The sequence below is a fragment of the Macrotis lagotis genome, chromosome 7 (assembly GCF_037893015.1).
Source record: "Macrotis lagotis isolate mMagLag1 chromosome 7, bilby.v1.9.chrom.fasta, whole genome shotgun sequence".
In the NCBI taxonomy this organism is placed as follows: Eukaryota; Metazoa; Chordata; class Mammalia; order Peramelemorphia; family Peramelidae; genus Macrotis; species Macrotis lagotis.
The window spans coordinates 111,341,134-111,368,259 of NC_133664.1; the positions used below are offsets into that span (position 1 = coordinate 111,341,134).

Below are 27,126 nucleotides of genomic sequence, written 5' to 3' on the forward strand. Positions count from 1 at the left end.
CAAAAGTCTGTTAGTTGACAAATTCTCTGTGAATTTCTGTTCTGTGTATCATTTGATCATCAATATGCTGCTACTCACATAGTTCTGGAATGCTTTGAAGTTCTGGAACCCTTTGAAGACAGAGAGCTACAACTTCTCTGAAAAATTGCTTTTATATAGATGACAATAGGATTTTCCTAATATCATTATATGTATTTGCAAAAAACCTTGAACCAACCTAAGTGCCTAACAATAGGAAAATGGTTGACTCCACATTCTAGCATATTAATATAGGGGTCTACTATAATACAGTTAATATTGATAAGAATATGGAATACAAAAAATATGGAAAAATTTATAAAATTATACAAGGCAAAAGAAAAGAAGAAACAGAAAGAAAAAAGAAGGAATAGTTAGATTTTTGAATTAGAAGATCTGGGTTCCACTGTAGACTCTAGTTCATTAAAGTCATATAACTTCTCTGAATTTAATTTTCTTTATATCAAAAATTGGATTTATAATCCTACTTGCCCTTATGTTGCTTGTATGATTGTTCTTAGAAAATATTTTTTGTAAACTATAAATCCAGATTTAAATGTGTGTTAAATGTGCCATCCTAATCTTCATTGTCAGGGATGTTGTTAGGGATGTTCTCTTGATGTTCCTTGTACTGGAAAAGTTTTGCATCTCCTGACCCAGGGACTTTTTTAAACCATCTACTAATCATTGAGTGTCTATGGGGCATAATCCAGAGGTTTTTCCAAAACATATCCTGAATACCACATGAGAATCCTTAGCTTGATTATACTGGAAAGTAAAATATTTTTTAGTTTAGTCTCTGTCCCTAACATTAAGCTGCCAAAACAGGCCTCACTTCTTTTGAAGGTGATCTGCATGACTGAATCTCTGTTGCCTCTAAATGTTTGGAGCAGCTAAGCAAATACTTTCTTTCTATCTTATACAGAGGACTTGGTGGGTCATTTTTGCTACTTGGATAAGTTTCCCTTATTCTTAGTATGAGACAGTTGAAACAAAGGATCTTTTCCAGTTTTAATGATTTTATTATTGAGAGGCAGCATGGTATAGTTGATAGAGAGCTTACTTTGGGAAATCTGGGTACAAGTTTTGCCTATCATAGATACTGAGTGTGTGACCATGGACAAGTCACTTCACCTCTCAGTGTTCCTGATGACTAAGACTATGAATTGAAGTGCAAGTAGATGGACATTTCTTAAGGGAATTCTCTACACCAGTGAAATCATAATTCTGGATCTAAAAGAGAAGAGATTTTATAATGCCCTTTACAATCTGCCTGATTGTAAAATCAGTAACCTTTACCTTCATTCTTTGTAGGCTAACTGATGTCTCACCCAGTCATAGCTAGAACAGGTTTGGGCACTCAAAGAGACATAACTATCCAGGGTGTTTCTCATTATGCTAAACAGAGAATGTGGGGTAACATTACAAAGTGTGGAGATAAGCTACACCTTGTATCTAGGATAAAACTGCATTCCAAGAATATTGCTAGGGCAACATGCCCAAAGCACTTTTTCTCTCCTTCCAGGCAGATAACATCTACAAAGGGCCCGGAATTTTGTCTCTCCTTTAATGGGATTAAGTTCTGGAGCTGTTTCGTGACCTTAACTGATGGCCCCAACTAGAGGATATTCCTTTGCTTACCATCATCTGGCTCTCTGTTTAATGTCTCATCTACTTTTCTCCTTTTAATTTGGTTAAGAGAGAGCTGTGTATAATTCTCATCCCACCTCTAAATTGTAGGTAATCACAAAGCTAGCATGACTTCCTCAAGTACAAGGAACTAAACTAACTTCATTTCCTCTTTTGATGTCAGTTATATATCATTAGACCAGTAGACTAGAGATGCATGGAAGAATGTTAGCAAAACCTTTGAAGAAGTATCTCCAGACATCTTTGCTTGCTACTTATAGGTCATAATACAGTTAGGAGGATTTGAAAATAATTAAATAATGGGCAGAATAGTCATTAATAGCCTGGTGTAAGCTCAAAGGAGATGCTCAGTAGGGTGCCCAAACTTTGATTATACTGTTTTTTAAATACCTTCTTCCACAAGGTTTGGATGATGACTTTGGGTAGTATACTTGTCAAATTTTCAAGATGACACAAAGTCTAGGGAGATCATTAACATTTGTCAAGGCCAGGATTCAAGAAGACCTTGACAATCAACAAAATTAAACCAAATATAGCAATATTAAATTCAGTAGGGATTAATACAAGGTATTAAAATCAGTTTTTTTAAATCAACGTTTGAAAGAATGACTAGACAAAAATTTGTCTGGAAAATATATATATATATTTACACACACACACATATATATGGGGGTTGTAAGGCAATCCAAGTACAATAAGAATCAACAATTTGCTATGGAAGCCCCCAAAGACTATATTATTGTCTCAAACTTCACTAAGACAGAGTGTCTAGGAAGAGAAGGGTGATATTTCTGCTATACCTGCTCTGTTCAGAACATGTCCAGCTTATTTTATTTAGTTCTTTGTACTTTTTTAGTTCTTTTATTTAGTTCTTTGTCTTATCAATATTTCTTGGGACATAAGAATTTACTGATGTAAATTGGACAGGATCCAGAGGTTGAAAACCAGATGGAGTATAAGTTCATGCTGAGATTATTTAGTAGAAAGAAAAAAAGATTTCAAGGAGAAATAATAGTTGTCTTCAAATATTTGAAGACCTTTCATGTGGAGTAATTAGACTTATGCTACTTGACCTCAGAATATAAAACTAGTAATAAGTGGAAGTTATAGAAGGGTAGATTTAGACTGCACATAAGAAAACATTTATTAATACTTAGGACTATTCAAAAGAGGATTGGACCACCATGGAGGGTATTAAGTTATTCTTTTTTGAAAGGCTTCAAGAAAAGGATTGACAGGGGCAGCTAGGTGGCGGAGTGGATACAGCACTGGCCTTGGAGTTAGGAGTACCTGAATTCAAATCCACCCCAGACACTTTATAATTGTCTAGCTGTGTGACCTTGGGCAAGTCACTTAATCCCATCGCCTAAAATTAAAGAAAAAAGAAAAAAGAAGAAAAGGATTGATGACTCTTTTGGGGTATATTATAAAAGTGACTCTTTTTCAGATATCAGTTGAACAACATGGTCACTGCAATCCCTTTATCTTTGAAATGTTGTGATTCTCTGGCAACTTCTTGATGGCATAGACTGTGATTTTTCATCTTTTTATTCAAAGTGGCCAAAACACTGCCCTGAAAATAACAGAATTTAATGTTTGTTGAATTGAATTACATGATGAAATCACAAGTCCAAGGCAGAATTTAATTTATTGTGCAAGTGTGTGTATGAACAGGGTGATACAGATTGATGTTCTATGGTTTGGTGTACAACTGCTGAGAAAATTGAGATCATTGGAATGATCATTCTGGAGTGCAAATAGCATGGAGGAGGTGAGTCAGTTAATCAACAAGCATTTATTAAGAGCTGAGACTGGGCTAAACAGCAAGAAGAGATTCTCTAGTATGTCTTCGATTAAGAATACTTATAGAGGGAACCATATTTTCTGTTTCAAATATACCCTAAGATTCAGTTGGCATTTTCACTCTTTTGAGTATCTCTTTCCACTGGTGTAGATTCCAATCTCCCTGCCTTAGTAGACAGCTTCATGGGTTGCTATGATCACCACCACCTCTGACAACAGAAAAGTAGCACCTGGCAGCCAACATCTCTAAATTTAGCTAAGTTACCTATTGTTAATGCATTTCCATTTCAGGACAACCTGTTAGAGCTTACATGCCATTGATATAAGAACTGGGGTCACTTCTTGGGATTTTCTTCCTGTGACATTATTTGTTCTATCACAAAAACCCATAACTTTATTCCTTTCTTCTTGGTTTTCTTCTTTGTATTTTCCATATCGTGTATAAGTCATGTCTTGTATAGTAATAGACATTTAGCAAATATTTGTTAAATTGAATCAATTCAGTTAACTTAGGAACACGTAGCTGTAATTCTCCTGGAAAGACATGAGTGAGTGATAAGGTGTGGAAGGGTTGGCAGTCAGCATCTCAAGATGCTGCAGGGCTAAGAAGGAAGGACAAACATAGGTGGTGCTTCTTTCCTGAGAACATTTCCTCATCATTTCTTGACATTGTGTGGGTGGCTAGAAAATGAGGGACTTTGCAATTCTGTGCTTAGGAAGAAGGAAGAAGAATCACTTTGGAATGTCCGGAAGCAGCCGGATGAACGTGCTTCTTTCAATGTTTGAAGGTCAACTTGAGTGCTATAAGCATAGGAGTGGTTGTAGGGAGCCTTTGCTTTGATTGCACATTCAAACTTAATGTAAAAGATGCATAGAAACAAGCTGTAGTCACTTGAATGAGTGTTTAAGGAGTGTGTTTCCAGTAAGTTAGAGACTAAGGAGAAAGTAGTTGCAGTAAAACATGTATTTTTAGAATGGCTTGACAGATGAAAGTGATTCCTAGTGAGCTGAGAAGATAAGAACCCTCAGAACCGCAAGATTGCTGTGGAGAACCTTTCCCGGCGTGTAGATTGTACTGTGCACACAAAGATAAAGCCTGTGCCCTAGTTGTTATTTGTTCTTATACTCCCAGCCCCAACCCTCTACCAGTATGGAATGAACCAGTGGTGAAAACAAGATCTTATTTTGTCTAGAATCATTTATATGACTCAGGAGCCTGCTCCAGGTTTCTTTTTTAATCAGGTTAAGGCTAAACAAAGGGTATTGGACAAACCCATATAAGGTAGTTAGAACTCTGGAGTGGATAGTGGGAATTGGTCATGTCATCCATGAGGATTGGTCACAGAGCAAAAAACTACCACATTGTATAAATTAGGGACATTTGGAAGACTAGAGGAATAATGTGTAATATAGTGAAAAGTCAGAAGACCCATATTCAGATTACAATTCTGAAATTAACTCCTTTTGTGACCTGGTATGTCTCTAGCCCAAGCCACATCTGCACAGCATATAAGAAAAAGGTCACAAGTCATTTGTCATTTTTTGCATCTTCTAACTTCATTTTATGCCTAAGTATATTAGGCATTTGTAGTGACAGCATGAACACCAGCTAATCTTAATCTCCCTTAATATGAGAACAAGAGAAATAGATGAAAACTTCCTTGGAGTGGGAGAGCATTTGGGTGCAGTCATGGGCACATTCCTTTCATTGAAGAATGATAAAACATCTTTGTGTATACTAAAAGATGTTTTAGAAGCTCTGTCTTTTGAGTTTTTTACAAACAACTTTGTCTCTCATCTTTTTGGCAGTGGTATTTAAGTTAGAATCTGCCTGAAGGTAGAGATTGGAATCTCAGGGTGTAAAGTGATCTCCTCTAACCTGCACCAGAAAAGGTAACCTTTCATGTTAATGCATGTAGTGTTTGTTTAACGAATGCAAGGTGAAGTAACCTTCTATCTCTTATAGCAGTCCATTCCACTTTTAGTGAGCTTTAGATATTTTAATTTTTTCTCTTTTTTACTGTCAACTTAATCATCAGCAAACAAGCATCTCACAAAAAAATCCATGATCTTATCATGTACAGGCACACATATAGGTACACATAATTTCATGTATGGGTACATATAATTTAACAAAATAATCAAAATTTTGCTATATTTGTATGAGCTGATATACTTTTTGATTCTTCTGTGCATTAAAAATATTGCTTTTTTAATGATCTTTTCCTCCCTCATATCTATCACTACCAATTAACTCATCTCCTCCCCTGTAAATAGAAACCCTCCCAGGAACAAATGTGTATAGGCTAAGCAAAACAAATTGTTCATTGGCCATGAAGAGTTCTAATTCTTAACAAGTTTACTTTAACACTGAACTCATATCATTCTCTCTGTCTTTTCTGTTTCTCTTAATTACAATGTAATTTGTTATTCTTCTGGAGCCAATCAGAACAAATCTAATCCCCCCCCCCTCCCCTTTTCATATAACAGCCCTTCAAGAAGTTGTAGTCAGATGTTTTTTCTTACAGGTCATCTCTTTTCCAAACATTTCTAAAAGAATAAGTCAAACCAACCAGAATTTATTAAGCGTTTACTATGTACCAGGCATGATAATGGAGAGGGAAATGGAGGCTTGTGGTGACCAGAATCTGGAGTAAACTTAAGCTTGCTAATACCATATGAGCCATTCAACTCCAGTAAACTGCTCAAATGGGGTCCATTTTCATGAAAGAACACCTGAATAATACCACATGTGTGCATGTATGTGTATATATATTTATATATAGATATATACATATAAATCCATAGAGAAAGAAATGTCCTTTAGAGATAGCTTTGTGAATATATAGAAGTATACATATATTTTCAAGAAAGAATATATATAATATAATATAATATATATAATATATATAATATAATCTGTTTAATTTTCATATGTGTGAACATATGTATATGTGTTTACATTTATAAATATATATTTTATCACATATATTTATTTATTCATTTCTCTATATCCCAAACACAAAATAAGGAACTAACTATATGTGGTTTTATATAATGGTGTTGGGATGACATCTTTTCTCTTTTACTGGGAGCTATAACAATGCTCAGAAAAACAACTGCAAAACCTCCTTTGTCCCTCAAGGGATTCAAAGGTCCACTGAAGACTGTCAGGAAAATGGGTGGAGCCTGGTAGAATTACTCAAAAGACTTTCTAGAAGACTTGAGCTTTGAGCTGGGTTTTCAAAAGGAGGATGCTTAAAGGGAATAGGTTTAAACACTGTGGGTGTCATCTGGTAGAGGTCATTCTGGGTGAAAGGATGATATTTATAAAAGAATAGAAATGAAAAAAAATCATAGGATTACCAATTTAGAGCAAAAAAGAACCTTAGAGGCCATCTAGATTAGCCTCAATTCAGATGTACTGAAATGCAGACATATTTTCAGTAAGATAGTCAGTTGCAGAATCAGATTTTGGACTCAGATTGTCTGACACCAAATTAGAGCTCTGAAGATAAAACTATTCAGTATTTTACAAGTTTAATAGAATATATACATCCAAAAATATGTTATTCCTTTCAAAGTATTCACTTTAGGTGTCTAGAGATTTATTGATCAAAATATTTTGGGTTCTCTATTGCTGACTTTATATAGTGACCTTTATGTTTGCAAAGAAGTTTCATATACATTATTTTATTTGAACCTCATAACAGATATCCTGCTAATGTAAGCAGGGCAGATATATCACCATTTTATGGATGAGGAAATTTTCTTAGAGAGGTCACATAAACAAACTCATAGACATTTGGCACTGAAAACCACATCTTCCTATTTTAAAATCCTATATTGCTTCTATGACACCAAGTTAACCTCTCAAGTAGTGGTAATTATTTAGAAAACCTTTTTCATTGTGCCACATACTTTAACAAGGCTTGTGCAGTAGATATGAAACAAATTAGTATCCTAGATTTTTGTCTATTTTGGGAAATAATAAGAAAGAAAGAATAAACGGAGGCATTTGGCAAGTGGACTTTGACACCCATACTTAAGTGTCTGGATTTGCTATTAGAGACAACAGAAATCTCTAAGTTTCTAAGCAAGAGGGTAATGGGTCAAAATGTTATTTAAGTTGATTTCTACTATGTGTTGAATTGAGGAAAGACCATAGACACATCCTTATTCCTGTAACCCACAAGTGATATGATAAGTGTTGAAGTTGGGCAATATTTGAGAAAGATAATTTATTTTTTCATATCTTGATCTCTAAACTGACCCAGCATAGATGTGAGTTGACCTTTGTCACTTTCACTTTTTCCTTCCCCCTCTTATTCTGTGTAGTGAATTTGTGTTAGTAATTGGAAGTGGAAGTGAAGAAATGGAGATAAGAAAATATATCTTAGAATGTGGATTGAATAGTTTACTTAGATATTACTCAAATGAACTTTGAATCATTTTGATATTCTGTACTCTTGGGAAAATTCTGGTAGAGACTAGTTTATTAGAATTTCAGCTTCAAAACTATAAGGAATTACGTTTTACTGTGCTCATGAAGGTATGAATAATGAAGAAGTTGAAAATGAATCAAATAATTACAATAAAAGGCTCAGCCACCCCAAATTTTCTATTGTATTGTGCCTATATCTTTGGATAGTATTTGAGATACAGCTAAATTCGACAAATAATTATTAGGCACCCGATGAATTCAAAACACTTTCCTACATGATGTGGATACAAAGATGAACAATGTCATAGTCCCTATCATCAGGAAGTTTACAATCTAATGGGTTGCTGAGAATATGTTGTACTCAGATAATTAAAATGCAAAATAGAATAAAGTAAGGACAAAGTAAAACTCTACCAAATGTCATAAGAAATTTGAGAAGAGAGATCATTTTCAAGGCAGGTAAAGAGAGGGACTATGGGGCATTTGGTGAGGTGAAGCCCCAATTAGATTTTGAAGGAAGTAAGAAGGATACTTTAACAAATGGAGATTTAAGGTGAGGCTTCTCTCAACTTGGGATACAGAATGAGTAAATATAATTACTCCCTTATTTCCTTGTTTAAAACATAGATTCCATTTCTAGAGATTTTCCTCTTATCCTCCCTCCCTTCAGATCAAATCCTAGTAATGTTAATAATAAATAACATTTGCCTTAGAGCTTTAAGATTTTCAAAATCCTTTACATGTATTATCTTTTTGCCATATATTCTCTCTTTGCTCATGACAAAAATTCCTGTGAGGTAGGTGCTAGGTGCTATTATTATCATTCTCATTATTATCATTCTCCTCTTAAAGAAGAGGAAATTGAAGCTCAGAAAAAGTAGGTGACTTGTTCAGGATCCCACAACTAGTAAATATCTAAAACAGGAATCAAATACAGGTCATCAGGACTCCAAATCCAACTCTCTTTAAGTGAACTACCTTCTCTTCTTTGTTGCACCCTTTATTGGATTAAGGTCCTCAATATTTAAAAAAGAAGCAAAGCCCTGACACTATAATAGAGAAATTGTATTCATTTTGTTTGATATAGTGCCCAACTCTCTTAGAGACTGTGGTTACTTCAAGACAATAGGAAGATCATTGATGTTGGATTCAGAGGACTTTCATTCAGATCTCACCTTTGACCCTATTTGTGTGACTTTGAGCATGTTATTTAGTTTCCCTGGCCCTCAGTTTCCTCATCTGTAAAATTAGAGTTTTAGTTTAGATGGATTCTAAGGTCCCTTTAAGCTCTATTTCCATAATCTTTTTATTTCCTTATCAGAAATTTAAAAAAAATAATAGAATCATTGTTCAAGGAAGGGGTTTACTTTAAAAAAACTGACAAAAAATGTGAAAGTATATAAAAGATGAAAAAGACTAAGAACTATGATTTTCTACTGTGCTACTTTCTTTTTTGGGGGGATGGGATTTGGGGCAGCTGGGTGGCACAGTGGGTAAAATGCTTAGTCTGAAGTCAGGAAGACTTCCTAAATTCAAGTCTGGCCTCGAATACTAACTAACTATGTGATCCTGGGAAAGTCACTTAACCCCATTTGCCTCAGTTTCCTCATCTGTCTTTGCCAAGAAAACCCTGAATGGAATCATAAAAAGTTGGACACAACTGAAAAACAACTGAAACAGCAGGAAACCCCAGACTTGTGATTATTGTAGGGTATGCTGGGTATAATGGTGTGAAATGCCAGGTATAATGGCATAGAACCCCTTTTGATGATGCAAATCAGTAACTTGTCTATAATTTACATTCATATTTGGAGGACTTGAGGTGACTTGATTATGGTTACACTGCCCTTATGTGCCAGATTTAAGCCCTGAACCTGGATCTTCCTTATTCCAAAGCCAATTCTTTAACCACTACCTTATGTTGCTCCCCCTTTTTCCTCTATTTTATTTTGAATTGGTAGTTCTATAGAATATTCAAATCTAGGCCTAACAAGTTCTCATCTTTAGAAACTCCTCTGGAGGAGATATAGGTCAGGAGATGCATAATGAATTTTATTAGGAACCATGACAACTTTTTTGACTTTCTTGTTTTGACTATGTTTGGTTTCAGTTTTATAGCTTCCAAGATCATTAATAGATATTGTTCTTAGCTTTCTATTTTTACTTTCATATTCAGGGAAGTGGAACAGAAAGCTACTTTAAGATATTCTATTAGTATCTTATGTCTATTTATAGTTTTTAATTAACTATGTGAGCCTTGCTTTTAACATAGGAAACATTTCAGTTTCCTATGTGTACATCTCAGTACACATGACATCATTTAGTGAGATAAGAAGTTGTGATTTCAGGATTTGAAACCAAGTCATCTGACATTAGATGTAGAGCCCTGTTATTATTCAGTAACAATATGGATTTATAAGCATTGCAGAACATGAACATTTGGGATTGAAAACCAAATCTTCTTACATTAAAGTCCTGTGTTGTTTCCAAAACACCTTATTAACCTCTCAAGTAGTGATCATTGTTTTAGAAAGGTTAAATCTCAAAGGGAGCTGAGGTTCAGTAGTTTCATCTGAAAAATGAAGGGGTTGGACTAAGTGCCCTCTAAGGTCTTTTCAAACTCTTTCATCCAATGTTGTAAATAAATAATTTTTTGTAAATGGTACTTTATTTTTTCCAATGATATGTAAAGATAGTTTTCAACATTCATTTTAATGAAATTTTGAGTTCCAAATTTTTCTCCCTCCCTTCCCCCATCCTTGAAATGGCAAGCAATCTGATTTGGTTCTATATGCATACTCTTGTTAAACATAGTTCCCCATTAGTCATATTGTAAAAAAAAATAACAGAACAAAAAGGTAAAATCCCCCAAAATAAAAACAAAAATAAAATAGTATATTTCCACCCTCATTCAGACTCCATTGTTCCATATCTCTCTGGATATGGATAGTATTTTCCATCATGAGTCTTTTGGAATTGGCTTAGATCATTGTATGCTGAAAAGAGCTAAATCTTTCATAGTTGACCATTAGGATGAAAATATTAAAAAAAAGAGAGAGAATTACAGATTGATCCAGGATATAAATGTAGAGACAGAGATTTGAATTTTAGCTAGGTACTTCTAAGGTCCCTTTTAGTCCTAATTTCTATGACAGGGCAATTCTGAGCACCTTAAAAACCCAACAACAATCATAGCTCAGGTTTATATAACAGTTTCAGGTTATATTTTCTTTTTAACATCTGTGATATAGTATAAATATTATCATCCCCATGTTTCTAATTAGAAAACTGAAACTCAGAAAGATGATATGTTTTGCCCAGGATTGTAAACTGATAAGCATTCAATAATAGTTTCATTCCTTAGGGAAGATGTTTTATTGGCAACAAGTGACAGAGGGACAGCAGAATTGCTCAACTTCCATTTTGCTTGTTTTCTCTACCAAGAAGAATTGCCTTAAATCTGGAAAGGGTAAAATAACCATTGATAAGGGCAAATTAAAACCAAATTTCCTATCACAAATAATTGAAAACCCTAGGTACTGAAAATAATTGAATCTAAGATTCCCAGAAGCAGTGTTAAGATTTTGAAAAATTGCACCTATTGAACATTTTAGTTTCTTAACTTTTTTTAGGTTTATTATATGAAAGTTAAGAAACATATTTTTGAATCCCTAAAGCATTTATTAGGGACTTTAAAAAATTCATTTTAGTTGATCATACACAAAGACACTCACCCTTATATTTGTGAAACAGGAATTAGAAGAAGAAATGCCTACATTCCCCCAATGTTCTGTATTCATCCAATTAGGAAATATACTTATTATGGGAGTCAGACCATCAACCATTGGTTCTTAATGGCAAGGGAACGTGGCTTTGATTCCTATTAATGCTTTGTTAACAATGAAGGGTTGTCATTACAGTGAAGTGGATGAAAGGAAGGAGGTGGGAGTAGAGCCATATGGGTAGATGCTGAAGGCTACCAATTCATGGACACACCAAAGATTGCCTAAATGCACATACTTTTCTCCAAAGTACAAAAAATGTGAGCTAGTCAGATTTCAGAAAACATGGAGACCTGAGAACCCAGAGTCAGGGTTCTTGCTCTATTTGTCTCTGTAGGCTCTGAATGTCATTGTCAGGTGGTGGCAATATCTGTCACTTATCTAGCTAACCTCTTTATAGCTTAGTTGGCAGCCTCCTTCTCTATATACTATTGATGGCTGTCTCTTATTATGTTTGAATTATCTCTCCTTCCATTTCTCCTTCAAGTTATTAGCTCTTTCCCTGATTCTTCACTATAGCATTCCCTCAACAGCAAGGGATTTTGAATTCTAACTCAGGCATTATCAGGTTTAGTGCCTGAGGCAACCTATTGAGAAGTTTTGGCTTCTGTTCTCCCACCCCTATGCTTCCTTTCCACTCTTAAAATTATATGGAATTTATTTTGTATATACTTGTTTATGTATATGCTGTTTCTCCTGATAGAATGTAGGCTTCTTGTGGGCAGGGACTGCTTAATTATTATTTTTTGTATCCTCAGTAGCCAGCATAGCACTGGAGCATCAAAAGCACTTAATAAATGATTATTGGTTGTTGGATAGCTATCAGTATATCAAGGATGAGATACAATAGGGTAATAATGGAAGAGGAGCAAATAGTATGGGAAAGAAATCAACATAGGCTGGATTTTAAGGTGGGTTCCCATGTATCTATAATAATACTGACTGAACATTCCTTCACAGCCATCCCAGACTCCAGCTTCCTAGGATCTGGAGAAAGATTGGGATCTATTGAGATTCAAGGGTATAATGAGCATCATACAGATTAATGATCACAAGCCAAATAGCTTTACTGGGCTGAAATGGAGTTAAAAATTTTAGTGTTCTGGCTGCAGGTTATGATAACCTCCAATTAGGTCTTTCAAACATGATAATTTACTCCTTACTGAACTTCCTGAACTTGTAGAATATGCTAATGTTGAGATGTCAGTTAAGTGAATTCTGGTGTTAGACCCTTAATATTCAAGTGGATTTGGGATCCAGGTATGTGTTGATGTGGGAGAAATGACTAGGTGAAATTCTTCCTTTGGCATTGTTGAATATTTTAATGTGGTAAGCAAAAAAGCAGTGGTTAGCATCAGATATATTGAAAATCTCAAATTTTGTTGCCCAGTAGAGTTGAAGAATTTCCAGATGAGGGAAGATGTTAAAATTCACTGGGATGGTCAAAAAAATGAAATCACTAAATATGATATCAATCCCTAGTGAAATTCACAGATTCATAGACCAGGAAAGTTGGAACTCTTTAGATTTATAGGACACTAATATTTAGAGATGTGAGTGACAGAGCTGAGATTAGAATACAGCTTTCCTCAACTTCTAGTTTTTGCTTTGCCTAATATAAATATGAAATAGATTCTTTTTTGAGGTACTTGGGATTTAGTGACTTGCCCTGGGTCATACAGCTAGTAAAGGTTTGAGGTCAAATTTGTCCTGACTCTAGGAACAGCATTTTTATCCCTGAGCCACCTAGCTTTCCCTATGAATAGATTATTAAAGAGATAGCCTGAGAATACTTATAAAAAGAAAGCAGTGATCACTTAGCCTCCACAATAGCTCCCTGGAAGCAAGTCATGTCAGGTCAACCTCATTTCCCTTTTTAAAAAATGTTTAATAAATTGGTAAAGGAAGTAAGTAGTCTAGAACCCAGAAAGACATGGGTTTCAGTGCTGCCTCTAACTCCTACTAACCACCTGCTACCTAGGTGGCCCTGGCTAATTTACACAAATTCTGTTTCCTTTAATGACTCTTAAAGACTATAATTTTCAAAGCAGGCATGACTTGCATTGGTGGAAGTTCTCTTATGAGAGGCTTCCTGAGCCATAGGAAACACAGGATTGGTTTAGCTAAATCAACCAATCAATAAGCACTTAACAAAAGTATTATGTGCCAGTCATTATGCTATTCATATGAATAAAACAGTTACCAGTTACGAATGCTAACAAAAAGTCAAACACTAATATTGTTTGGTAATGGAAAAACCATCAGATGGTTTGGCACTTGATTTTACCAAAATGTTTGATATAGCCTATGATATTTATACAGATAAATTAGAGAAATCTGAGCTACAGTAATATGGTTAAGTGAATTCATATCTGATTAAATATCACCTAAGCATTGTTGATTAATGGATAAATGTCAGGTTGGAGAAAGGTCCAGAGAGGTTCTGCTCTTTTCAGCATTTATATCAATAACTTGAATAAAGACATAGAAGACATGATTTATTAAATAAGCTAGACAGCAAATTTTTTTGGATGACAGAATATGTATTTCAGAATCCAAATGACCAAATCCAAATGAACAAAATCTAATTACCAAATCAAAACACAAATAAAATTTAAAAAATAAAATGCATTAGAGTCCTCCATTCACATTGGAAAAAATTATATTAATATAAGTACAAGCCTGGCAGTAAGTACATGGAAAGTGCTTTGTGGATCTTAGTTATGTAAATATGAGTTATCTATGAAACGAAAATAAAACTTTATACTACCTATCTTACAGGGCTGTGAGAAAAGTACTTTGTAAACGTCGAATGTCCCAAAAGTCTTAATGCATTAAACTAAGGTATACCAAGACTTTCGTGAATGGTCACAAATATGAGCTATTATCTTAGTCATTTCTAAACACTGAAGCTTTAATAGATCCAACTGTTTGGAATTCTTTCTTCAGGCTAACTTTTGAGATGAAAATGTATTAGAACAAGGCTTTTGGTGGAAGGAAGCTATATGTGCAGTGGGTAGAACACTGGCTCTGGAGTTAGGACCTGAGTTCAAATTCAACCTCAGACACTTAATATTACCTAGCTGTGTGACCTTGAACCAGTCATTTAACCCCATTACCTTGCAAAAAACAAACAAAAAAGAGAACACTATTTTTTTTTGGAATTTTTAAAAATAAAATCCAATACAATGAGTTTTTTTTATGATTTCTTCTCTGTAGTGAAAAGAATTCTAGGCCATTTTATACTAGCATAAAGTGAGGCCAAAGTCCCAGATTTTCCTTGGATAGCTGAAATAATCCTTCAGTCATGGAACTTTTCTAATACAATTTGAAATTGTTTAAAAACTATAAAAAAGAAAAATGGGATCTTGGCAAGAAGCAAGAGAATTCCCTAGTGGTCTTGATACCCTCCCTCACAGATGCCCCACTGGGAATACTAATTGTGTGTAAGAAAGAATGACAGTGATCCCTACAATACCTGCAGCTTTTAATTATACACTACCTTCCTTAAGGAAAGGGAAGTGTTTTTGACTGCTTGCTGAACTGCAGGGGTGATATTGTGAATATATTTAGGTTTGTGTTTGGTTTGGCTTGGCCATTTCACTGGGTCTTGGATGGCACCTAGCCAAAGTAGCCAGACCAGATGCCTGGAGTGGAGAAGCAGAGACAAGAAGAAATGCAAAAGGTTTAGGAAGCTTTGAGTCAGGGCTTAGTTAAGCATCAGAAAATAAGAATATGCCTGATACAATCCTAAGCAAATGGTCCATGTAAGCCACTGACTCCCTCTATAGAGGGAGATTTCACACCTTCTCTCAATGTCAAAGAACTCTTTTTGTCTGGAAATTCTTCATCACCTAAATTTACCATATAGCAGACTGTCTTCTTGTGAGGGCTCTGAGGGATATATTCTCTTTTATTAAGTCTTCTCAAGCAGCAAAGCCATGAAAGAAGGTTAAGATCATTCAAACTGGGCACCTTTTGACCAGCCAGATGGATCTTCCACTTGGGGCAATATAAATTTGAAGTATCCAACTGAGTCTATCACAATAATTCTAATGGTACCAAAACCATGAATTGAACATTGGGTGATGTTGAGCATGTCTATGGGGATGGCTTTTCTTGTTTTAAAAATATAAGTTTTTTAAAGATAATATAAAAGAAGAAAGGTGGAGTCAGCTTTTGAGTCAGGGTTCAAGGCTCAATTTTGACATGTACTGACAGCATGACTTAAACTCCTAATACCTCCAGGCAATTCTAGATAACTATCTGAATTGTTAGAGAACATTTTTTATTGCTAGATCTCTATAATTATGTCACTATTTTAGATAGCTAAATAGATGAATAAGGAAATAGATTGTTTGATAGACAAAAGTGGGAAGATAATTTGGGTTTTAAAGGATAACTGATAAAATGAATGCAATTTTTTCTAGATAGCTAAATTTCCTTGAATCAAAACTAAGACTTAACGATGGATTCAGTTTGAAATTGTGAATGCTTTAATTTCCTATTTCCAAGTGTCTAATCTTTTATGTTAAATGATACCTTAGTGAGGAATCCTTAAACTACACACAGAATGGTGTTTTAAAGATCTTTCCATCTTACAGCATCCATCTCATACTAACTAATATTTCTCTGATGGTGTTTTTGCAAAGAATTATAACCAACAATTCCCTATTCAAATGAAGTCACAGATCAAGACTAAATTTATTTAAATATCATATATATAATAAATGTATTTACTGTACAACAAAATGTTATATATTTTTCAATCTGTTGCTAATTTGACTGTGTAGAAAGAAGTGGAAATTTTTACAAAATAGAAAGAGATCTTTCTTTAGGAAGTAGAATGATTTTGATGGAAGTCTCATTCCCTGTGAGATGGTGGTATCTGTCCTATCTGAATACTTTTTTGCATGCCAAAAGAGTGTACAAGTCAGAGTCAGATGAAACATTTTGCAAACCTTGAACTAAAATGAAAATGGAGATATTTGTAACTTGGTGGTAGAGAAATGGTAGAATTCAAAGTATTTATCACCCAATTTCTCCTTCTCTCCCCGTGAATCAGGAGAAGGTCCTTCCAACTTTAAATGTTCTGATTCAATTTCTTTTCTTTGTCTTTTTCCTTCTTGTTGAAAAACAGCTTCAAGACAACTAAATAGGAAGAAAAGAGATTGGGACTACCAGGAAGCCATTTATTTTTCTTTGAATTCACCTTCTCCCTCAATTCCTAATTTAATTCACCAGTTCCCAAGGTTCCTCATCTCAGACTAGGCTCACAGTACTATGTTCAACTACCTCCCCAAATCAAAAGACCATATTTCTGACCAAAAAGACCATGGAACCTATTTGGTGGACAGTCAGCCATAAAGCCAGGAAGATCTGTACTGTAGTTCTACCTCTGACACATATGAACAAGATGACTATAAACAAATCATCTAACATATCAAAGAAGGAGCAATCTCTATTGGAAAATGATGCAGAGGTGAAATTGTCATTAGTCAAAAGCCAAACTTTTCTGCTCAATCTCAACAGTTGGAGAAAGGTGAAGGATGGTGGGAACTTGCTTTATAATGGAATGGGAATTCATTTGGCACAATGGAAAAGAAGAGTAGAAAAGGGTCTTTTGTAGTCTTAATGCATTTTCTAGAATTGGCTAACTCCCAACCTTATCACTTCTTACTTTTTGAGGTTTACTGGATTTTTAATGAAAGAACATGAAAAGTTAAGTCTAATAACATTTTAAAAATCTTTATAACTATGCTTTTCAGTCAGTAGGTTGATTGTTTTTTGGTCTCAGCATTCACTTCCCCATTCTTTCATTCATTCCCACGTCTCCTCCTTAACATTGTTTGGAAATAGTGAATAAAGACAGAGAGAAGGTCTGTGATTTCATTGATATTAGAAACTACTGGGTAAATAAACTTCCCTTATTCATACTAATAAAATGAGGTGAGCACCTCAACTTACAGTCTCAGAATTGCCAAGGCAAAACATACATGGAGCACTGAGATGTTAGATAATTCGATTTTGTCCATATGTGTTAAAGGCAGAATTAGAAGACAGATCTTCCTGGCATTGAGGCTGATTATCCACCAAATAGGTTCCATGGACTTTTTGGTCAAAAATATGGTCTTTTGATTTGGGGAGGCAGTTAAACAAGAGAAGATTTTTGTACAAGAAGGAAAGAAGACAAAAGAAATTGAAGCAGAGGATTTTAGAGTTAGAAGGATCTACAGATACAAGAGGGAAAGAAAAAGGAAAACAAAGGAATATAAAAAGGATAGAAGTGACCTTTAAATTATAGAGCCCCCACAAAGCCTGGAATGTCTGACAATGAGCCTTTTTTTGAAGTGGGTCTTTTTTGAATTCATGCACAATATCTCTAAACAGTCATTTTTAGATCTTTGTTTTCTTAGGGTTTTAGTGGTCCTAACACTAAAGCATAATCAGAAGATATGATTTAGAGAAGAGAGGAGAGGTGAAATATAGGACAGAAAGGTGAGGAGCTTTGGGTATTTTCAAGCTAAGTTGATGATGTGGTAATAAATGTGTTGGTCATTTTGCTATATAATTGCAAAAATATGAAATTTCTACCCTAAGTTGATTTCTGGAGCTAAAAAGCAACCTGTACATAAAAGAAAAAAGAAAAGGAAAGAAAAAACACTCCACCCTAAGAATCACCAATTTCAAAGCATGTTAAGAATATCTTATAATAGATTCAAATACAGTTACAGAAGAAGGGATAAATATAGAAGCAGCTTTTGGAACTAGGAAAAACGTTGCCTTTACTCCCCCACCAATTTGTTGCTATTTATAAATACAGTGTACAATGAACATTCGTTTCATGTAAACCAATAAGCCATAAATGATATAGAACACCCTTTTGAGGCACTGTAGCAATAGGCTTTTATTTTCAAGAGGGTTAGCTACAGTGTAGTCATTTTAATGCCCTCTTCCAGCTGGTTAAAAACAGATCTTTCTCTGTGTTTGCCTTTTTCTACTGTGGGAATTTAGTAGGAGGCTTGTTCTTTGAACAGCTCTGTTGGAAGATTGATTTCTGGGCATCTGATGGAAGGAGAGAAGGTCATAGAAACAAAATGCTGGGACAGAATTTAATTCCTCTTATTTAATTTTGCTTCCTTTGGTGTAATCATTAAGCCTTTATTGCTTAGATGAAGTTAATTCATGAATTCCCTAAGCTTTTATTGAATACCTGGGTGGGCTCAGTAAGGAAGAATAGCTCAAACCAAATCAACAAACAAGAAGCACCTACTATCTGTCTATGTCCTGGAGATATAAAAAAAAGAACAAAACAAAAACAAAAGGTAGTCTCTGCTCTCAAGGAGCCCATAGTCTAATGGGAGAGACAACATACAAATATTTGCATACATATAAATGCATGCATGTGTAATACATATATATATATATATAAATACACATGTGTGTATGTGTATGTGTGTGTGTATATTCTCAGAAGGATTAGTAGAACTGGAAAAAACTCCCTGCAGAGTCAGGGGAGTATCATAATGAAAATCAGATTAAGGAAAACACACATGTGAGATCTACGGTTTCCTGTTTACCTTGTGACCAGAAGCTGGTCTGTGCTAAGCAGGACACTGATTCACAGATCCTTAGGTCTTGTGTTACATATTGCTTTGTATTAGTTCTCTCATCCTTGATGTCTTGATTGCCAGATGATCCACCAAATCTGTGTGCTATAATAAAACATTCTTTAATTTCTAAATGCTGTTTTTAGAGCTCTAAAGATAAAGAGCTACTCTTCCAGTTCCCTGTCTCTAGAAGTTTCTCTGTTCATATTCCATTCATTCATTTATTCAGTAGATCAACAAGCATTTATTAAGTCCTTACTATGCTGACAGGCATTGTGCTATGCATTTACTACTCCAGTGGCCAAGCCACAAATGAAATACTTATCTATTTCCGGAAAGATATTCTTGCTTCTGGGATGAAATCTACATCCCTCATTTTCGGTATTTCACTTGTTCAAGCCTTATAAGTAAGAAGGGAAATAGCAAGAAAATTATAGATTCTGAGGAAGTAGTATGGAACACCTGGGGAAATAGAGATTCTAGCTGACTTACAGAAAAATTATTCTACAAATAACTCTTATTGGTATCACCTTTTAAAATCTTCAAAGACTTCTTCTAGCTACCCTACAAGACAGATATATAATTCTGATTTAAAAGATGAGAAAACTGAGGCCTACAAATGTGAAATACTCAATACGACTACTGATAATAATACTAATAAATGGCAGAATATAGAACTTGGAGCCAATTTTCTTCCAAATCCAGTAGTCTTTTTATCTCAGCATATTATGCCCCCTTTGTTCAATCACTATAACATCATCCATATCCATATACAGTCATCTTACTCCCAATGTAAAAGAAAAAAACCATTTGAGAAAATAGAAAAGATCTTTGTGGGTGGCTAGGTAGCGCATTGGATAGAGCACTGGCCCTGGAGTCAGGAGTATCTGAGTTCAAATCCGCCCTCAGACACTTAATAATTACCTAGCTGAGTGGCCTTGGGCAAGCCACTTAACCCCATTTGCCTTTCAAAAATAAAAATCTAAAAAAAAAAAGAAAAGAAAAGGAAAGATCTTTGCAACCCAGAGGTCTTTAAGCCTTCTTGTTTTATGGACTCCTTTGACAGTCTGGTTAAGCCTGTGGATTCTCAGAATAATGTTTTGAAGAACTGAAGGAAAGGATAATTTTCATTTAGAGGTTGTAATGTAATTTTTTCCCCCCATCCAAGTTCATGCAACCCCAGCCTGCCAGGTTAAGAGTTTGTTGTTATTTGATTGTGGTTGGGTCTGGTTTTCTTTGCAGAGATAGAGGAGTGGTTTGCCATTTCCTTGTCCAAGTCATTTTACAGATTAGGAAACTGAGGCAAACAGGGTCAAATGACTTCTCCAGGGTCACAAAGCTAGAAAATGTCTGAGACTGAATTTGAACTCAGGATTTCAGACCTGATACTTTATCTTCTGAACCACCAAGCTGCCTAACTGAAAGTAATAATAATAATAATAATAATAATAATAATAATAATAATAATGATGATGATGATAATAATAACAATAATAAAATGACATTTTAAAATGCATAGAATGCTTGGAAATACAAATCAAGATTATTTCATTAATGAGATTGGCAACAATCATAAATTAATCAAAATAGATCGACAAATTGGAGAGAGGCATGAGAAAGATAACCCCGGACAGAACAAGACTTAGAAAAATTGGCCAATGAGGATCCACAGGGAAATAATTGGGGGTTTTAACCTAGACAAAAGAAGACTTAGAGGGAACAAAATAATTATCCTCAAGTTGCTAAATGGCTGTCAACTTGGAAGAGGGGTTTAGATTTATTTTTCTTGACCCAGAAGACAGAAATATGGCAAAGGAGTAAATAAATGAATTTTTGAGTGTAATGATTATGGTCAATGAATGATTTTCTTGTTGAATCAGAGGAAATCAAAGTCAGAGGAATATAAAGAGAATAATCTTATTTTAGTTTGTTCTGCTTTTGAAGCCAATTGTATTTTGAAGACTTTCAATTCTCTTGGACACTTGGGTATAGTTTCTTGTGAACAAGGGTAAACCCAACTAAAAAAACACCTAGCATTTATTTTATTTCTGGGTCAGATTCATAAAATTTTTGAATTTAAAAGAAATACATTATTACTTAAAAATTATGTCCTAAAAGTTTAGAATTAGTTGTGAATTTAGAGATCAATTAGACTAATCCCTTCATTTTACAAATGAAGAAACTGAAACCCTGGCTGTTTGAGAGGCTACTCAAGATTACCTAACTAGGAAGTACCCTACAGGTGTTCCTGACTGAGTTCTCTAATAATCATTGGAAAGAATGTAGCCTTGTTTATGGAAAGCTGTAATTAGCAGTTAACTACTCAGAAGTTGCCTCTAATTTCTTAGCTGTTCCTTCTACAACATAATGATTTTTGTGAGACATCCTTTTGTTTAAATAAATACTAGCACTTTCTTTAGAATTGCTTGTTCATTTCCTCTAATTCTTTATTCACTAATTCCCTGGTTTCATCAGTTTAGTTTCTCTATTGAGCAGCACATATAAATATATTCAAAATTAAATAGAAGGACAAGAAGTAATACAGAATGCTATGAGTTTTTGTTTTTACTTCCAAATAAGACAATATGGGATTATTTCAAAGAGGAGGTGACATTCAATTTAGCTATGATTTAACAGAGAACATTGAACTACGGGGCTTCTTAGATTCTAGTCCTATTTTTACCCCAAACTTACTAACCTAAGGCAGGGCGTTCAGTCTGCTTCCTCATCTATAAAATGAGGTTGCTGAACTCAATATCCTAATTCTTGTGATTTTGGATAGGCAAACTGCAAGTAGGCAGGGCAGTGTGAGCTAAGATATTGGGGAAAGAAAGAGCAAGATACAATTGAGGGACCATAGAATATGTGATAGCTAATAGAGCTAATATTGGTAGTAGTAAGAGGTAACATTTGAGAATTTGAGAGATGGATTTGGACCATATTATAGAGAGCCTCAATACTAGTATAAGGAATTTTTCTATAGTAGTATTCTTATTTTTATTTTTTTTTAGGTTTTTTTTTTTTTGCAAGGCAAATGGGGGTATGGTGGCTTGCCCAAGACCACACAGCTAGGTAATTATTGTCTGAGGTCAGATTTGAACTCAGGTACTCCTGACTCCAGGGATGGTGCTCTATCTACTGCGCCACCTAGCCACCCCTGGGTTCATCTTTGTACTGATAAGAGTTTTTAAGTCATTTGAAGTTCTTTGCTTTTAGAGTGCTTTTTGTTATTGAATAAATTTTTTTCTTGGTCTTGTTAACTCCAAACTGGATTAGTTCATACAAGAGTTCTCAGATTTCTCTGCAACTATATCTTTCATCATTTCTCATGACAATATCATTCCATTATAATCATGTATTATGACTTAGTCAATCATTCTCCAGTGGATGAACACTCCTTTGTTTCCAGTTCTTTGCCATTATTATTTCACTTAGTGCTAGAAATGTTAGCTATACCAAAAAAAATCCCCAAAAGAAATTCTAGCTATGAAAAAATAAGAAGAAGAAATTGAAGGAATAAATATATGCAAAAAAGGAACCAAAATTATTCCTTCTGCAGATGATGTGATAGTTTATTGAGAGTCAACTAAAACTAATTGAACTAATAATCTCAGAAAAGTAGAATGATAAAATAATAAATATCTAGCATTTCTACATATTACTAATGAAATGGTGAGAAGAGATAGAAAGATCTCTCTATGAGATCTATATATGAACTATATAAATATAATTACAAAACCCTTCACAGAAATAAGGCAAACCCAAGCAATTGCAGATATATTAATTACTTAAGGGTATGCTGAGCCAGTATCATAAAATAATAATGCTATATAAATTAACTTACTTATTCAGTGCCATATTAATTAAGCTACCAAAGTATTGCTTTATAGAAAAAAAACAATAAAGGAATTCCTCTTAAGGAAAAAAAAGGTCAAAACTATTAAGGGAAATTATACATATTTAAAATAGTAAGGGAGTCTTGAAATACCAGATCTTAACCAATACCAAAAATCAGTAATTATCAAAACTATTTTGTCCAAGTTAAAAAATAAAGGTGTCAATCAATGACACCTATATAGTTTGAGAATTAATTTCATTTGTTCTGTGTGGATCTTTTATTCTCTTGACTCATAGTCTTTGAGAATTTAGCAGTCATTTAATTTAAGAGTTTATTTTTCAGATAAGGAGACTAAGGTATGGGCATGTTGAGTAACTTTTCTGAGTTCACACAGGTTAAGGTAAATAGCAGAGTTGGAATTTGAATCAGGTCCTTGACTCCAAATTTGGTGCACCAAAGCATCCTATGATGCTTCTTTTTATTCCTTCAAAAAATCACTTATTTTCTCTCATTCTTTTTCTCTCTCCTCCCCTTTTTACCTTAGGATCAGAGTTTGGCCAATATTTCTAAAGTTACAAATATAGCTGTTTCATCATTTTGACTTTTGTCTGTTCAGACACCCTAATTTAGACTGAAATGAAGTCTATACAGCTAAGTATGACATTTCCAGATTCTGATCCCATAGAGACATGGCCCCTTGCCATGGGTGGCATGGCACAATGTAATTATATAGAGCTTATATAAGTCAGCAAGGTCCACAAAGAGAAGAGGTAAATGTAAGAGAAAAGATAAATGGGACAACTTGGTAAGATATTGGCAAAAGAGTAGAGGGGGGAACCCACAAAATTTCATTCTTCTTTTCTTATTGCTCAGTTCTCAGAAGCCCTATTCTGCCAGAGGGGATTGAAATGATTATCATCTTTGTTTCTCCTCTGAGAGTGAAAAAGTAATGGATATTTCGAAATCATCTTTGTTAAGGGCTCACATCCATTTCAAAACTATTTGGGGTCATTACAGAAAACAGGCTCACAGAAATAGTTCTGGCCCAATAGAAGCTAATAAAAGAGGCTTGCAGTCTGCTAGCAAACTCTGTCCAGTCATATCCTGCTAATAAAACCCATCTATTGCTTCCCGTATGGCTATTTACAACCAACCATGAAATGGTGTTGACCCAGCTTGATAGCTGGCCTTATTCACCAGATGTGGCTCCAAATGACTCCTGGCTATTTCGAAAATTAAATTCATTCTCAAAGGATAAAAATGGGCCAATTCTAAGAAGATTGTATAGATCCTGAAGGCAATTCCAAAAGAGAAGCTTTAAAATGCTTCATCAATGACAATATAGATTATGATTCATAGACCATATGGTTCATAGACACTCCATAGATGGAGGATCATGGGTTCATTGATTTATAGGTTGAAGCACCCTTGGAGATCATCTAATCCAACTCTCTCCTTATATAAACAAGGACACTGAGGCCTAGAGAACTGAAATGATTTGCCCTATTCACAGAAGTATGATCTCAAAATACAATGCCTTTTGTATCAGTTACTCTGTCCCTCTTTTGTTCTTTATACAAGTTATCTAAAGTCCAGAGGTTAAATGACTTCCCCAGCATGCTAACTGCTTTACACATATTATATCATTTGCTTTTCACAACTCTATCTCCATTTTACAGTTGAGGAAACTGAGACAGACAAAGTATTAGTGATTTGCCCAAAAGCTAGGATCCAAAGCTAGGAAGTGTATGTGGTCAGATTCAAACTTAGGTTTTCTTTTCACCAGGTATAGCACTCTATCTTTATACCATCTAGCTGCATTATAGTATCAGAAGAGTATTTGAAGTGAAGTATGCTGACTTCACTGGTTCCACTTTGCTGTGCTGTGCCTGTCCTCACTCTGAAGTGTGTGTGTGTGTGTGTGTGTGTGTGTGTGTGTGTGTGTGTGTGTGTGTGTCTTAAGAAACAATCTCTTTTTGGATGATTGTTTTAAAAATGCAAAAATTAGTCATAATATGATGTAAAATAAATAGTCTTGGTGTTGGAAGATTTGAGTTTGAGTTCTAGATTTTATAGTTAACTCCTCTGCAGTCTTTGGTGCCTATTGTGATTTCTGAAGAATTAACCATCTCCAACCCCCCACATATCATGGGTTTTAGAGTTGTTAGAGATCAGCGTCCTCTTCAGTTTTGCAAGGACCAAAAGTGTTACACAGAGACAAAACTTAAAAGTAGGTTGTGGTCAATGACCACCCCCACCCCCGGCCCCCGCCAAAACCATCCTTTGGGTTCAACCCTTCTGGGCCAATGCTTTATCTTCCTCCAAATCACTCCTTTTCCTGCTTATTGAGGGTTGACTAAAGTAAGGCCCCCAATTTTGTTTCTTCCTACCTCTTTAAGGTTTTTCCTGTTGCTATTGTGTCTTATTAGGACCAGGTTTCCTGTGCTTTCTGAGGTGACAATTAGCTAATCTAATAATGCATTTGTCAGTAGACAGATTGCACAGTTCTGGGTGCATAGTAGGCTTTAAAGAAATACTTCTTGTCAGACTGATAGCTTAATTTGCTCATCCTGCTTCCTATCTGGCTTTCCTCCAAGCTGCCTCTGATGGGGAGAGGACTGCTCCATTCAGTTCCCTTTACTTGACTGAGTATATATGTATTAGGGGCACTGAAGGCCTCTAACAAGGTCAATGAGACCTTTCTTTCATGATATTTCTCTTTTACCTTAAAAGCCTGTAGCCTTCCTCTCTCATTCCCTTTCCCTTGGCAACTGCCAGCCCCTTTTCTCGGCTACCACCCTCCTACACTACTCCCATCTGTTACCTCCTCCTCACAGCCTCACACCTGACTGTGTCCCATATTCCTCTTACCACTAGGCCCTTCTCTTTCCTATCACATTTGTAGTCACTGACAAATGGAATTCCCTTGCTTTCCTCAGTTTTTTGCTTACTGGGACATCTGAGCAATTAACCCCACATCCCCCCAACCTTGTTCCCTGTCATAACTGTCCCTGTGAGTTTTAGGGTTTTGAGAGATCAGAACCTTACACCTTCAATTTGTAAGGTGATCAAATATGTTACCCTGAGGCAGAACTACAAAATAAGTGAAATTTATTTTCAATGTCCCCATATCCTCCTTTGGGGCTTAGGCCCTTGTAGATCAGTATGTCAGCCTCTTCCCTTTCACTCCTTTGCAGGTTTGTTTGGTTCTTTAATCTCCTTTTCCCTCCACCTCTTACTTGTCCTTTTGACATCGCATCCTACTGAGTGTCAGACTTTCTATGTCTTCCAAGGTGTGTTAGTTAATTTAATAATGCATTTGTCATTCTTAATGTCCTTGTCCTGTATACTATTCAAGCTAATTTTGTATTTCAGCTTCCTGTTTATTTTGAAATTTGCTCTGAAGAACACATTTCTGATCTTCTGGGGCTGTGCTTTTAGTTTTCTTCTTTCTTCTTTTTCTCTTTTGTTTTTCCATCTACACTGTTTCTTTCTTCTCTGTTTAATTTTCCTTAGCAAGCAGTATGTTTACTTTCTAAACGATAGCCTTGTATTGATTTTCTTTCCACTTTATAGGGGCAATTCATCTTGGTCCTACATGCCTTTCCTGATAAATTATCCCTCCTCTCACCTATCTCCTCTTTGATTCTGCCCACCAAACCAAAAACAAAGTGAGTTTATCTGGATTTTCTATTCTGCTATGGAAGTTAGATATGATTTATCATAGAATAAAATTATATTAAGGTGATTACTTTGCTGATGCCAGGCATAGGGTCAACTGGGAGCAGAGGCTTCATATGTAAGAATTAAAGGGAACCAAGGTCAGATTTGGAGTTTTTAATTCACAGGAGGGTAATTCTCAAATCTCATTCTACAAATGAGAGGACTTGGGTTCAAAACCTATCTCTGTTACTACCTATATGATCTTGATTAAGTTACCTGACCTCCCTGAGCCTTGGTTTCCTCATCTTTATAATGATG

General features: G+C 35.1%; 1 protein-coding gene across 5 annotated transcripts in view; it reads left to right on the forward strand.

Annotated features, from left to right (window-relative positions):
• Positions 1–27,126, forward strand: part of DGKI (diacylglycerol kinase iota) — a 592,236-nt gene that overhangs the window by 149,773 nt on the left and 415,337 nt on the right. The window lies entirely within an intron of this gene.